Below are 12,753 nucleotides of genomic sequence, written 5' to 3' on the forward strand. Positions count from 1 at the left end.
ATTGGCCTTTTCTAAATATATCATGCTCTTGGGACAACAACTGTCTCTATTGTCCCCAGGTATGTGTTAGGACCATTCCCTTCTTATTGGAGCCCTGCTCCTGATGGGGGCCTCTCAAGACTATGCACAATGCAAGAGGTTCCAATTAAAAATAATTGATCATTAAGAGGCAGAGCACAGTAAAGACAGAGTTGGTGCTTTACTTTCTATGGGGGAATAGTCAGATGCTAGTGGCAAAGCAGAGATGCATGATGACACTGGATCTTCCCAAAGAAATGGAAGTGGGAACTGTCACTCATCACCTTTGGGGCTTTTGTGTAACATGCGTAAGGAATGTTCTCGTCTCTGAAGACCTCCTTTGGACTCTTCAGATGATGGGATTTACTGTCACATGTCCTCTTCTGCCTGTCTTTTTTTGGTTGTTGTACAAAGTGTACAAAGGGGTCTGTGTGATAGCGCACACAGCAAAGTATCTCCAGCTGAGTGGGATTGGTGCTGGCCAGCCAGATTGGTCATTGCCTGTTTACTAAAAATGAAAACCAGACCGTGAGGAAACAATCTGGTTCATAAAAGGAAAATATTTATCTGCATCAGAGAAAAAACTGCTGGATATTACGTTAAGCAAACCTATAGGTGCCATTGTAGTTAATGGGCAGACTGGGTAGACGAAGCTGATGGCTAAGGAGGACAGCTAAAGGCAAGTAGCTTGACTTTGGAAGCACAAGCAGTTTAATGGAGAGATGGAGCTTAGTTTTGTGTACAGCTTGCCCCATATCACTGTGCCATCTGTACCACGTAGAGCTAGTGGAAAGGAGCACAAAGCAGCAAAGAGAAACTTTTTGCTCTGCTTAATGAGATTAGAAGTGTTATTTAGGGAAAAGCATTCGAGGGGAGTGACGACAGATGAGAGAAACAAAACTGACTGAGACTGAGACGCACTGTGCCTATGAGTACTGCTCCGGCTACCTGTACGTTTGCCCTTCTTGGCTTCCAGGCCGGCCACAGGGGAGATGGCTCCGGGGAGAAGCTGTGCCCCTCTGTCAGCTCAGCACGATGCTCCCCCTCCCCGGCCCTGCCGGCCAGCTAACGGCACGAGCTGGCTGCAGACGTGGCTGGCTCGCAGGCAGCCAGCTGACGGCCCATGCGAGGTGGACACCTGACTGCCTGCCCCATGTCCAGGTGGGTGTAACTCTGGGCTTCCTCACGCCGCCTTCTCGGCCCGACTGGCCTCCCAGCACAGGAAAGGCCTGCCTTTATCACGCACCAAGCACAGTGAAACATCCAGGCAGGGAAGGCGCACTGAGTCATACATGACAGCGGTGGCATCTCCAGGGCGAACTGCATGCTAACTGTAAACTGTTGGGACCAACATGAACACAGCCCTACTAGTATTTCTCCCATAAATTCTCAAAAATAAGAAATTTGCTGATGAAGAAATGCAGGAGAGTTGCCAGGAGCATGCAGTGCTCTTCCAGAACGTCACTCCTCACCATTCCTTTGGAAACCAGTAAATAAAGAGTTAAGACACGAGCAAACACAACCTTAACTGTGCTGTTTGAGCGATGCCCCAATATGGCTATAACACACAGAGCCTGTGCTATCTCAAAGGCAGAGTGCAAACATTTGGGGAATAGGGCACATGACCACAGGATAGAGTCGAATGCCTTCTTTTTGCAAGGGAAATTTTGTCTGCGGGGAAGCAGCGGGGCCTGGGGGAAGGGGAGCGAGTGCTCACACCAAGCTCACCCTCAAGACAATCAGCCTCTTGCCCAGGACTCACACCTACTCACTTGACAACCCTTATCCTCACCCATCGCCACAGAAACGTGCACTCCTCTTCAGCGCTAAGCCACAGAGCAGCCCGCGCTGCTGCTCGTCCGCCCGGGGAGGAAGAGCCCCAGCACCGTTATTACCACAAGTTACAGAGCCAGCACCAAAAGGAGACAGACTACTGACCCAGCCACCCGAACAGCGGAGACAGGGAAAGACACCCCAGCTTCCAGGAACAAGGCCCTTCTCGTGCCAAAACACAGTAGTTTTCTCACAGCGCAGCCAGACCGCTCTGGTTGGGCCCTCTGCCTGCTCCCCAGCTGCCCCACGTGCTCCCCGGCAAGGGCGCACGCAGGGATACTCGGAAGCGTTGTGCTATCCCTCTTCCCTATTCATTTCTCTTGCTCTGCTCCCTGGGAAACAGAGACTCACGTTAGCAGCGCCCCCTTTTCCGTCCTACTTTGAATGCTGCGTATCTGGTACCCTTATCCTGCGACAATGTCCCAGCTCGCTGACATGCCTTGAATATGTACATTTTTATATGGCTTTAGTAATGCTATTTTAAACTTTAAAGCCTGTCACTTGTCCTCATGAAAGTCAGATGGAAAATAATGCTTTTCTCATATTTTTCTGGTCTTTGCATCCAAAGTAGCAGTCCCTAGAGCACACCTATGTCCTCCTTTTGGCAAGAGCTTCTGCAGCCAGGTGGTGCAGTGCTGCCCAGTGATACAAAACCGTGGCCTGCAGTTACACCTGTAACACGTGAGGGCTTGTCCTCTCATCCCTTACAAACTCTCAGTCCCGACAGGAGCTTTGGCGGAGCAGTGAACGGAAGATTGAAAGAGAAATAAATGCAAAAATTGAAGACTACAAAGCTACATGCTGTGCTTATAGCTCTTCCCACCTTTGCATACAGAGGCATGTACCCCAGTGGGACACTAGCATGAGAGCAAGAGGGGAGCCGCAAAACAGTGTCTTCCAGTCTCAGAGTCTCAGAGGCCCAGACTCCAGTCTCTGAACACAGACGCATTCCTACAGTTTGGGTTTTCCTAAAATATTTCAGAAGGAACAAACTTTGTCCCTATCTACAGGGAGTAAAAATACAGAGGCCATCCTAGAGCCACAGCTGACTTCGCATGCTTTTGATCTTTACATTAGCACAATTCCCAGAAAAGTGGCATTATCTGAAGCAAAAAACTCTGCAAACGGGGCTGGCTCCAGCTGCAGCGCAGCGAGGAGGGTCCCAGCCTCCGGCAGGCCGAGGGGCAGCAGCAACCTCGCATGCCTCCAAAATCCCCTCCTTACTCAGAGGTGAGGACTTGCAGTGCTGCAGCCCGCACACTTAGACCTGAACTGTCTCAGACTTTGATCCCAAGCCGAGGTGCAAAAACCAGCCTAATAGCTCCAGGAATCAGGCTGAAGCCTGCTCTGCTTGATGAGGAAACGCTGCTGGCAGAGCTGCCTGGCAACAACCAACAGAACCAGCTGCATTTGGGGGACAGAGGAAAGCAGGAGAGTGAAGGCTGCAAAGCGAACCAGTGCTCCAGTGCTTCCCGGCCTCTTTCTAGTGGAAACCACGCCATGTTCAACGGAGCATTTCTGGCCAGCAAATTAAGAGTTAACCAGGAGATCTCAGTCTGCCAGGGCACTTACCAGGCATTCGTGGACTGAAGTGCACAGATCTGATTCGTCTCATCTTGTGGTTAAAAGAATACTCTCAGCTTCAGGTGTAAGTGCCCCTTTTCTTGACCTACAAGGTATTTTTTGTAATGACTGTCTCGAGGGTTAAAATTTTTCCTATAAGTAAATAGTTCTGTAAACATTTCCACATTATCTGCAGTGATTGAGAATTCCAGCAGTACTGGGAACAGATATAAATGGAAACCGCTAAAAGATAGTAAAAAAAATAATTCAGCATATGCTAAAGGAAGTAATTAATTCTTGCCAGAAATCATTGAACTAGATGAAACGCTTTTAATACGATTTGTGCTATCAGACCATTTAATTAGTTCTGGCTTTTAGTTCATCGTAACAAGCTTCTGTGAGGGTGAAAAAGAAATAATTGTTTATTCAAATGGCAATAATTTGGGTTTCTTTAATTGATTCCTAGTGTGAAAGAGTTGACTCCTGCTGTTTTCTAAAATGCTGGGTGGAAGAGTTCCAGCATGAACTCCAATTCCAGAGGCCATCGAGGCCATTTCCTCCTGCAGCCTCCCATCTGTGATCGAGCCCTCGTCAGCCCTATCGCTCCTCCTGCTTTGCCCGTAACGCTGCAGAACATCAGGCCAGAGCTCAGCGATTCTAGAGTGCTACTGGGCTTATTAAGTATTCTTCTGTGGAGCTGATGATGTGCTCATAAATAATACTGGTGGGATTGAAATACATTTTCCTTTCCTGTAGGCTGGATATTCTGGAAAGGAAATGTTTTAAAAAGCAAAAAATTCAGACACCCAAAGAGTTTCTGAAGGGGAAGAGATTTTAGATGCTACAAAATGTTTCGGGGAAAAAACTAGCTTTTTCTATAAATAAACTTAATTCACCATTTTTTGCCCAAAGACAGGGGAAGAAATTGATTTTGCTTCGCTATCAGTCTACAGTATAGAAATTTCACTGATCCTACAAAGGCACGTGCTAGCACTTTTAAAACTAGGGCTAGTAACCCCTGTTTTTGCTGACTGCTAATTTGTTGCATGCCAGTCTGTAAAATGGTCACGTAATACCTGCTGGGTGAAAGATGATACAGGACTAAGGCATAAAAAAAGCCAAATAAAAAATTAACCCATATACATTCCCTTCCCCCCATCCCTTTCCCCCCCCCCCAAAAAAAAAAAAAAAAAAAAAAAACAGAAAAGATGCATTTCTGCAGTTTAAAACTCCACAAAAGCATACTGCAGATTTATGTCCAAATAAATGCCGAATTATGGGTCATTGCTGTAAAGAGAATTCCTTACATTACTCCAGGCCTGATCATAATCTAACGAGGTCCACAAGAGAAGAAAAAGGCCCCCAGTTTGAGAGATGTAGGGGGCTGAGACCTTATCTGCACGTTTTCCTGTAAAGCTCCAGGTGCACTGTGAGATCTGTATCGCAAGTTCCATGCTGAAAACTATGCTGTTTAAAACAAAGCAGTCGAGGCTGAAAAGCCAGCCTCGCAAACATCATGAAATAGCACAGAAAAGGTTGCCCACTATAACCTTCCTTCTGCCCCCAGGTTGCATGGTGTATCACACTGTCTCAGTCTCTGACCAGGTACTGCACCCACATTCATTTTTTGGCAAGATCTCCTGCTTCACTCCCGGCACGGGATCGACAGTGCTCTGCATACAAAGCAGCTCTTCAATATTCTTTTTAATCTCAGCTCTTCAGTGTGGGGCTCCAGCTAAATCTCCTGCAAACTGTCGCAGCACTGCATGAACAAGGATACTTTTCCATTCTGTGTTAGTTTTTCTTTGCTGTTCACCACCAGCATCCAGAATGCTTCACACTAGTTAACACATTTATTCCCACAACGTCCCTGAGAGGTGAGAAAACATTATCCCTAATTTAGAGAGTAAGATTGAGTTACTTTCTGAAGGAAGGTAGGAAAGAGGCAGGAAAAGAGACCAGATCTCTGGAGTCCCAATGAACCACCTAAATCATCATTTTTACAGCAGGCCTTTGGCCTTTATTCACACCACACAACTTCTGCTATAGGTTAGGCAGCACTGCTAGAGACATAGCCCCATTCACTGACATGACATAAATCTACTGCCATGACTCCAGACCAACGTATTATATGACCCTGCTCTCGGTTTACTTAGGGTGAAATTCAGTCTTGTGCAGAGGGCCAGCATTTACACCCCATTTACATTCTTTCTCAAAGGCTTGCACAAAACCTAAGTGGTGTATGTGCCTCATGCTTACCCTCTGATCTTTATTTGGGAAAAAAAAAAGGAAATATTATTTATCCCCTAGACACTGTGATCATGTAATTAGAGGCACATGTGTACAGACTAAGATTCGAAGGGGCAGAGTAAAGGTTACACTGGCTTCCCGAAAGCACTTTGATCATCTAAAAAGTAGTAATTAAAAAAAAAACTCCATGAAGTCTACATTAAAAGTCACTTTGCCCAATGAATTAAGGATATAAATAATCTTCACCTTTCAGTCACTATCTATAGCAGGAGAATGCTCTGTACACTTGAACACCTTCAATCTTCAGGTCAAGAACATTTTGTCCTATTTTATCTACATCTTGCTAAGCGCGAGGAAAGGCCTCAGCTTTCTTCAGAAGGTTTCTCCTCAGTTATATGAAGGAGAGAGACATAGTATACAGGTCCCATCCCTGCACTGCTTTGCCAGGTTTACAGAATTGAAGTTATGTATCTGCACAGCCAGCAAAATCTTGAGAAAACCCCTGAGTGATGGAAGTTCCCTGTCCTTTTTTACCTGCAGGTGATTCCCAAAACTCCTTTGTTCCAAAATTTATCATAAATCTGTGTGCAAATACAGAATGTCTTCCAAAATCATACCTTAGCCAAATCAAATCTGATTTTCACTGGAGCACTGACAGGCACATCTACCAATTCCCTTGCTCAAGTCACATTTTCATTGCCTGCCTTAAGGCCCATAAATCAGTCAAAAGGTCAAGACCGTCAGCTCAGCAGAAAAACTGTAGTTCTTCACGCACACGCATGCACATGCACCTCACTGGTCTTTCGAAACATTCAAGGCAGGGGAAATGCAGTAATACCCACCATGCTCAGCCTCAAATGCAAATTTAATAAATCAATCATTTTAATGTTCAAAACAGGTTATGGTTTTACAGTTCTAGTACTTGCCATAGGCTCCTTTTTCAGTGAATGAGTATTTAATAAGTTTAAATAAATTTGATTCACAGTTATAAGTGATGGAACAGAGTGGACATATGTCCGGAGTGTCATTCTTGGCTGCTGTTACTTCCAATTAAAGCTTTAGAATTTTGTTAAAATACATGTTTAAAAATACACATAAGTTCTCCAGCGTGGCTTTTTGCCATATAGCTGCTAAGCATTTCTCCTATATTAAGGATTTATGCCTGTAAGAGCCTTGTGAATGAAAGGAGCATTATTCCTGCTTTGCAAGTCGTGTGACTGTTGCACCCTGCTGGCCCCCCAGCCGTGCCCGCGCGACATTGCTGCGTTACACTCCCACGTGCGCGTTACTTCGGTAGCTGGGGCCCTGCAGAAGGACAGGGAGCTCGTGGCTGCTGCAGGGAGCGCAAAGGGCGCACCCTGAGCAAAGGTCCTGCAGCTGGAGCGAAAGGGGGAAAGGGACAGAGAGAAGGCACCGTCAGAACAAGGTCTGCGACTCTCTGCGTTGACACGACTGAGTCTTGCTGTCCTAGCGTAAGGGCTAGTGTCAGCCTAGCACTGGGCTCACAAAGCACCTAGAAACAGTCATGGAAAACAATCTCAGAAAGGTTATTAATACAAAGACCCAGTGCTGTCTCAGGAACCTCCTGAGATAGATTGCTAGGCTCTATTAGGAGACTGGAGTTTACCTTAATACCTGACTAAAGCAAGCACAATTCGGTCTAATATCCTCTGGCAGGATATTTCATGACTGAAGCCACACTGCTGAAAACGTGATGCTGCTCTCCAACTTGCTTCCTTAAACCCACACTCCCTTCCCTGCCCAAGACTGCAGGGACAAGCAAAGGAGAGGATGCACAGCCCACGTAGCGGCTGCAGCGCAGGCATCACCGTGCACACGTTGTCTTTCCTTGTGCCTACATCGCCCACATCTCCACTACTGCTGCATCATTCACGTGGAGAGCAACTTGTCTCTGATGGTTACAGAACATCCTCCAAGACAATCTCCAAGGGAAAATAAGGGGAATGCTGCTTTCAGCTATTGAGTCAAGGAAAGCCTAAGTAATTCCACAAGACCACATTTCCAGCAGTAGAAATGTGGTGCGAGGAGGGCTAATGCCCAAGCTTGCTGATCCCCCTGGACCCCAAACTCTGCAAGAAATAGGCAGGCACTGCTGCTAGATGCCTTCTCAACTTTTATGCAAACTCTGAAGCTCCAAAAATCCCAACACATGTAACCCTTGAGGAGGCTTAATGTGAATTCTTCGCTCCCATTGTTCTCCAGTTCACACATCGGGAGACTTCTTCCTGCTTCCTCCTTGTCAGAGGAGACAGCTTCAACAATATGGATTTTATTGTACACCCCCTACATCCCGCTTCTGCCCCTTGTCAATAGCACAGAGGCCCAAACGCCATCGCAGCTGAAAAGAGGAAATGACTATTCACAAGACACAAAGGTTTATGGATTTCTGCCTAACAAAAGATTATTTCTAAGTGGACTCTTCATGTACTGATGCCTCTCTCTTCCAGTAAGGAAGCAGATGCCCTCCAGTATGCCCAATGCAACAGAGCGAGAGCACTCTCGGGGCAGGTGTACCGCACAAGGTAGCCTCCTCATCTTCTCACACGCACAAGCACTATTTTTCTTACCAGCTGCATCTTAAACACTCGGTTAAGATGGTGATTAGTGGTGGTGGTAGGGTGTCACAGTGGGAGCTTTCTTAAGAAGAAAAGGCTTTGATTGAGCCAATGAAAGCTGTTGCCAGGGAACCAGATGCCATGAACACACCACTCCAGCAGTGCAAGAATACAAACCATGTGAGTGCTGGACCGAGCTTTAAATGCATTTGGTGGTTGAGGCTGGAGCACACCATTAACTCTTTCAGTACCTGAGAGACTTCACATAACAAACCGGGAAGACGGGAATCTGCTGCTAACTCCGAGAAGGAAAATATCCCCGATCTCTCTCTCTTGCATCCCATTCATCCAAAAGAATACGGGGGAGAGCACTTTGGGCCTTTAGTTTCTGACTGGCAAAGCAGGCTTGTTTGCTTTTTGAAGTACGTTAGGAAACTTCTCTTCAAAGTAACAATTTCACACTAATGTAAAAAGGAATCAGATAACTGCTCAGATAATCTTATAAAAGTATTAATTTTGTTTTTGTAGGGGGTGTTCCACATGAAGCCTGATGTGCACAGTCTGTTCACCAGTTAGCTCCTATGCAAGAGGAACAGAATAGCTTAGATTCCATTTTTCCCAGATCTGAGCCGGTTTCCAACACAAATGTTACCGATTTGAATTTTATCTGATCAGTTGCCAATTTGTTGCAAAGTTAACTTTCCACTCTGATTACTAAACAGCCCTGTTCTCTACCGACAGAGCCTTTTTTCTTAATGTAAATTCCATAGTGCTCTGCAGCCCTACCAGTAAAACACAGCTAAAACCCTAATTAAAAATCATGCCTGCCATATGTCAATCCATAAGAACTAACATCAAACTAACAAGGGACTGTAACCAAAACCTTTTTTAAACACAATAGCCTGGCTGCTCCACCTAGAAAGAGTAATCTTTGAAAGCTGAGATGGTTCTTGTAGGGCAATGACTAGCCCCAAATATTCTCATATTCTGGCTTCCGGTTCAAACCCCGCGCAGGTCGCTAAGTACCACAAGCCTTTCCTGCTCTGCGGCCGGAGTGAAAGCCCCCTGTCCCCCTGCAGCCAGCATCAGCTGCGTAACTGCTTTGATCCCCCAGAGTCAGTAACTGCGCAGGGCAAGCAACACGTTGCTGGCAGCAGTACACTGAACTCTCCCCGTCGCTCTGCACCTCGGCCGTTTTACACCCTGTGGCAATGCCAGCCATTTAGCAAGCCCTGAGCTGAGCTCCAGCTCACTACTGTCTTTTTATGCCTCTCCCACAGTGCAGAAGGTCTGGTGGGAAATGACACAGCAATACCAGAATAACGTTTAAGTGGCCAGAAAGTCCTGGTGTGAGTCCTAACAATCTGCGCATAAGGCAGGATAAACTTTAGGCCCCTCACATTTACTCTAGGGGATTGGCAAGGGAGGCTAGTGCAAAACTGATTTAAAATCTTTGCATAGCTCTGGTGCCCATTTCTGCATAGCTTGGTGCTGATAGAGAATCGAGCTCCAGCGTTTCCACTGGCCATCGAAACGGGCACAGCTTCTCGCTGTCAAGGTGACAGAGCCCCTTGGAGTCCCAGCTGACAGCAGCTCGTGGTTACTGTCACACACATACACAGCAAACTGCCACACAAAAGATGTACCATATGCTTGCAGGGAGATCCATCTCTTTGGATTCCTTCAGAGGCTACTGGCCTGCCACGGACTCAGTCCTGAGGCCCTGCAGCAGCTACGGTATTGCCGAGAATAGGGGCTGCCTACTTACTATTTAGCCTCTAGGTTTAATCTGCACATACACACACTAGGTTAGCTGCAGCTTTTCCCACTGCAGAACCCCTCTTGGGCAGGGCACAGCGGCCTCTCTACAAAAGTTCTTGCATAACCCTCGTAAAACTGGGAGAAACAACACTGCAGCTCAGCTTACGTTAGCAGTGAATAAGTGGAAGAACGGGAAGGGATTTCTACAGACAGAGCAGTTATCTAAATACAACTTTGGCAATGCATGAGGGCTAACAGCCCATTTTTCTAACCACTTCCATACAAAACATCTAATGATCAAAACCAGTCAGCCTCTAAAAATAATATACACACAAGTAGACGTTGCACAGTGGCACAGCATGGCACTCTGGTGTGCTGCCTTCATGGGACATTGGGATGAAAGTGTCGCTTACTGAACAAACATGCTTCTGTGGCATGGCAGTGACCTCTGCAGAGCTCCCACCGAAGACCCAGGGCAGATGTGATCCTGCTCAGCTTGCAAGAGCAAACAGAACCATAGGGCAAGATGCTGTTGTTAGAGGCCGATAATCCAGTCTCTGCACTACAAAGAGGTGCACGCGTACTGAAATTACAGTGCTGGAGAGCAATACTTAACACTGGCTATTGCTGTCCACCTCTCACAATATACTGCTCAGCCCCTCACCAGAGATAACCATTCCAAAACACACACATTCTTTACCCTTACCACCACACTGCAATGCTAGAGGAATTTTATCATCTGCAAATGGAAGCCTTCAAGAAACACAAAATGTAAGAAGTAATATTTCCCTCCTCTTTATATGCACCAAGATGCAACTCTCAGACGACATAATTACATGCTTCCCCCCCTCAGGATCCAAGCCTCAGTGCAAGGATTATACCTGCTCTGGGGCAAAAGTGCCAGTTGTCTGTAAGGACACTGATGCATTCTTTGGTGCAGAGCAAGTAGAAGATGTACAGCTGATGAGAAGGCAATGGGAAGAGAAGCGAGTTTCCTGGACCGGAGGGAGCTGAATGGTGCCCCGAACAATTGGGCTCCGTCCCCAAACTTGGCACAGTCTGCAGGTGTTTTCTCTCTCCTCAGGCTCTGTATCCAGTACTGAATCCCCTGCTCAAGCCCTCTGTCCTGACGTCTGCAACGAGTCCATTCTTACTCTTCACCCTCAGTCCTCACCAACTTTGAACCCACTCATCCCTCAGCGCTTCCTTTCCCCTCCAGGCACCCCCAGCCTTGCTAGGGCTCCTTGGGTCCTCTTCATCTCCTTGGCATTGGCAACCGATTTTCCGTTTCCTTCCTCAGACCTTACTCCTGCTTTCCTTGCTCAGATTGTTTCCTCCTTTGTTCTCAAACTCACCTACACTCAAGACCATCATCTTGTTCAACTTTAACTTTTTTTTTCCAAGCAAACTTCTCATTACAATCATTGTCTCTATGAGATACACTTTGTTGTTCATTGAAAATACATGTTTTCCACAGTTATCCCAAAGCTACAGTGCTATGGATTTGGAGAACCTACTTTACTGTCCCATTATTCGGAAGTTATATAAATATATTTTAATGATATTTAAAATAGATCTGGAGTAGCACTCAGAGAACTGAATTTTTAGTTGTAAAATATATATCCTTCTTAGATCTAAACTAACAATCAGCACTTATCAATAAAACTGTCACAAAAAGCGATGGACAAATGGCAGTTGCTACAGCCCCTTCCCACAACACTAATGAAATGTAATTAAGCACTGCTTAAAAATTATGTGGCATAGCCTTGGAGAAAAGTTGCTAAAGAAATATGAAGTAGAGAATCAATCACAAGCTTTGGAAGTGAATTTAGATTGATATTCTCCCCCAAATCTCTATTTTCTTAATTTATGTTGGTTCTATTCATTATAAAGTCATGAAGCACAAACATTTCTAGATCTTAGAAGAAAATTATCCTAAGCCTGGGAGAATTTAGAATTGCTCTGCCAGTACTGACTCATTTCTACTGCTGCTCTGTTATGGAAAGTGTCACTTTTGCCAGCTGAAGAAAGCAGCTCCTCTGTTTGAAGACGTATTTGTTTTGTACATTTTCTATTGCTGTTTGTATATTGCTAAGCACTTTGAGCACATGTAGAGTGAAAGACACTATAAAATAAAGTTAAAAGTTGCAGTGCTGTAGTATGCTGTAAATCTTTGTACATGGCAGCAGGGGGCACTTCCACAAGATGATGTTGAAATGAAGTTGACAGAATCTGGTGGTTTCAAGGCCAGGCAGGAGTGCTCAACAGTGTGTGCACATCCCACCGCTGCGAACAGAGCATGCTGGCACCGAACAACTACTCCCCACCTTTCCTGTTCCTACTAACAATTCTCAAGGCAAGTTGAGAAACTTAGCAAATTAAAGAGAAACCTGTGCCTTTGAATGAAGCCTAAAAAGGGTGAGGACTTGCACACCTGAACAGAGAGGAGAGGCAAATACCTGAATAAGTCACGCTGTCCCAGTGCTGGTGTGGGCCTAAAGAACAGATCCGTCACAGGAGTCAGGAACAGGACCGAGGGGTACAGGCACTCTCACCTTCCTTTGGGGTTACCCAGGAAGGGTGACCTGCTCCTATAGTTACATGAAGCCTCTACAAGAGAAAGGTGGAGAACCACAGACAAGGATATTAAAGATACAGGAAAATCCACACAAATGCATAGAGGATGAGTGTTCCATGAAAAGATCCACAGAAGTGGCCTCTTCCAGCTCTTCTATTCCACTCTTTACTCCCA

The sequence above is a fragment of the Rhea pennata genome, chromosome 6, assembly GCF_028389875.1.
Source record: "Rhea pennata isolate bPtePen1 chromosome 6, bPtePen1.pri, whole genome shotgun sequence".
Lineage (NCBI taxonomy): Eukaryota > Metazoa > Chordata > Aves > Rheiformes > Rheidae > Rhea > Rhea pennata.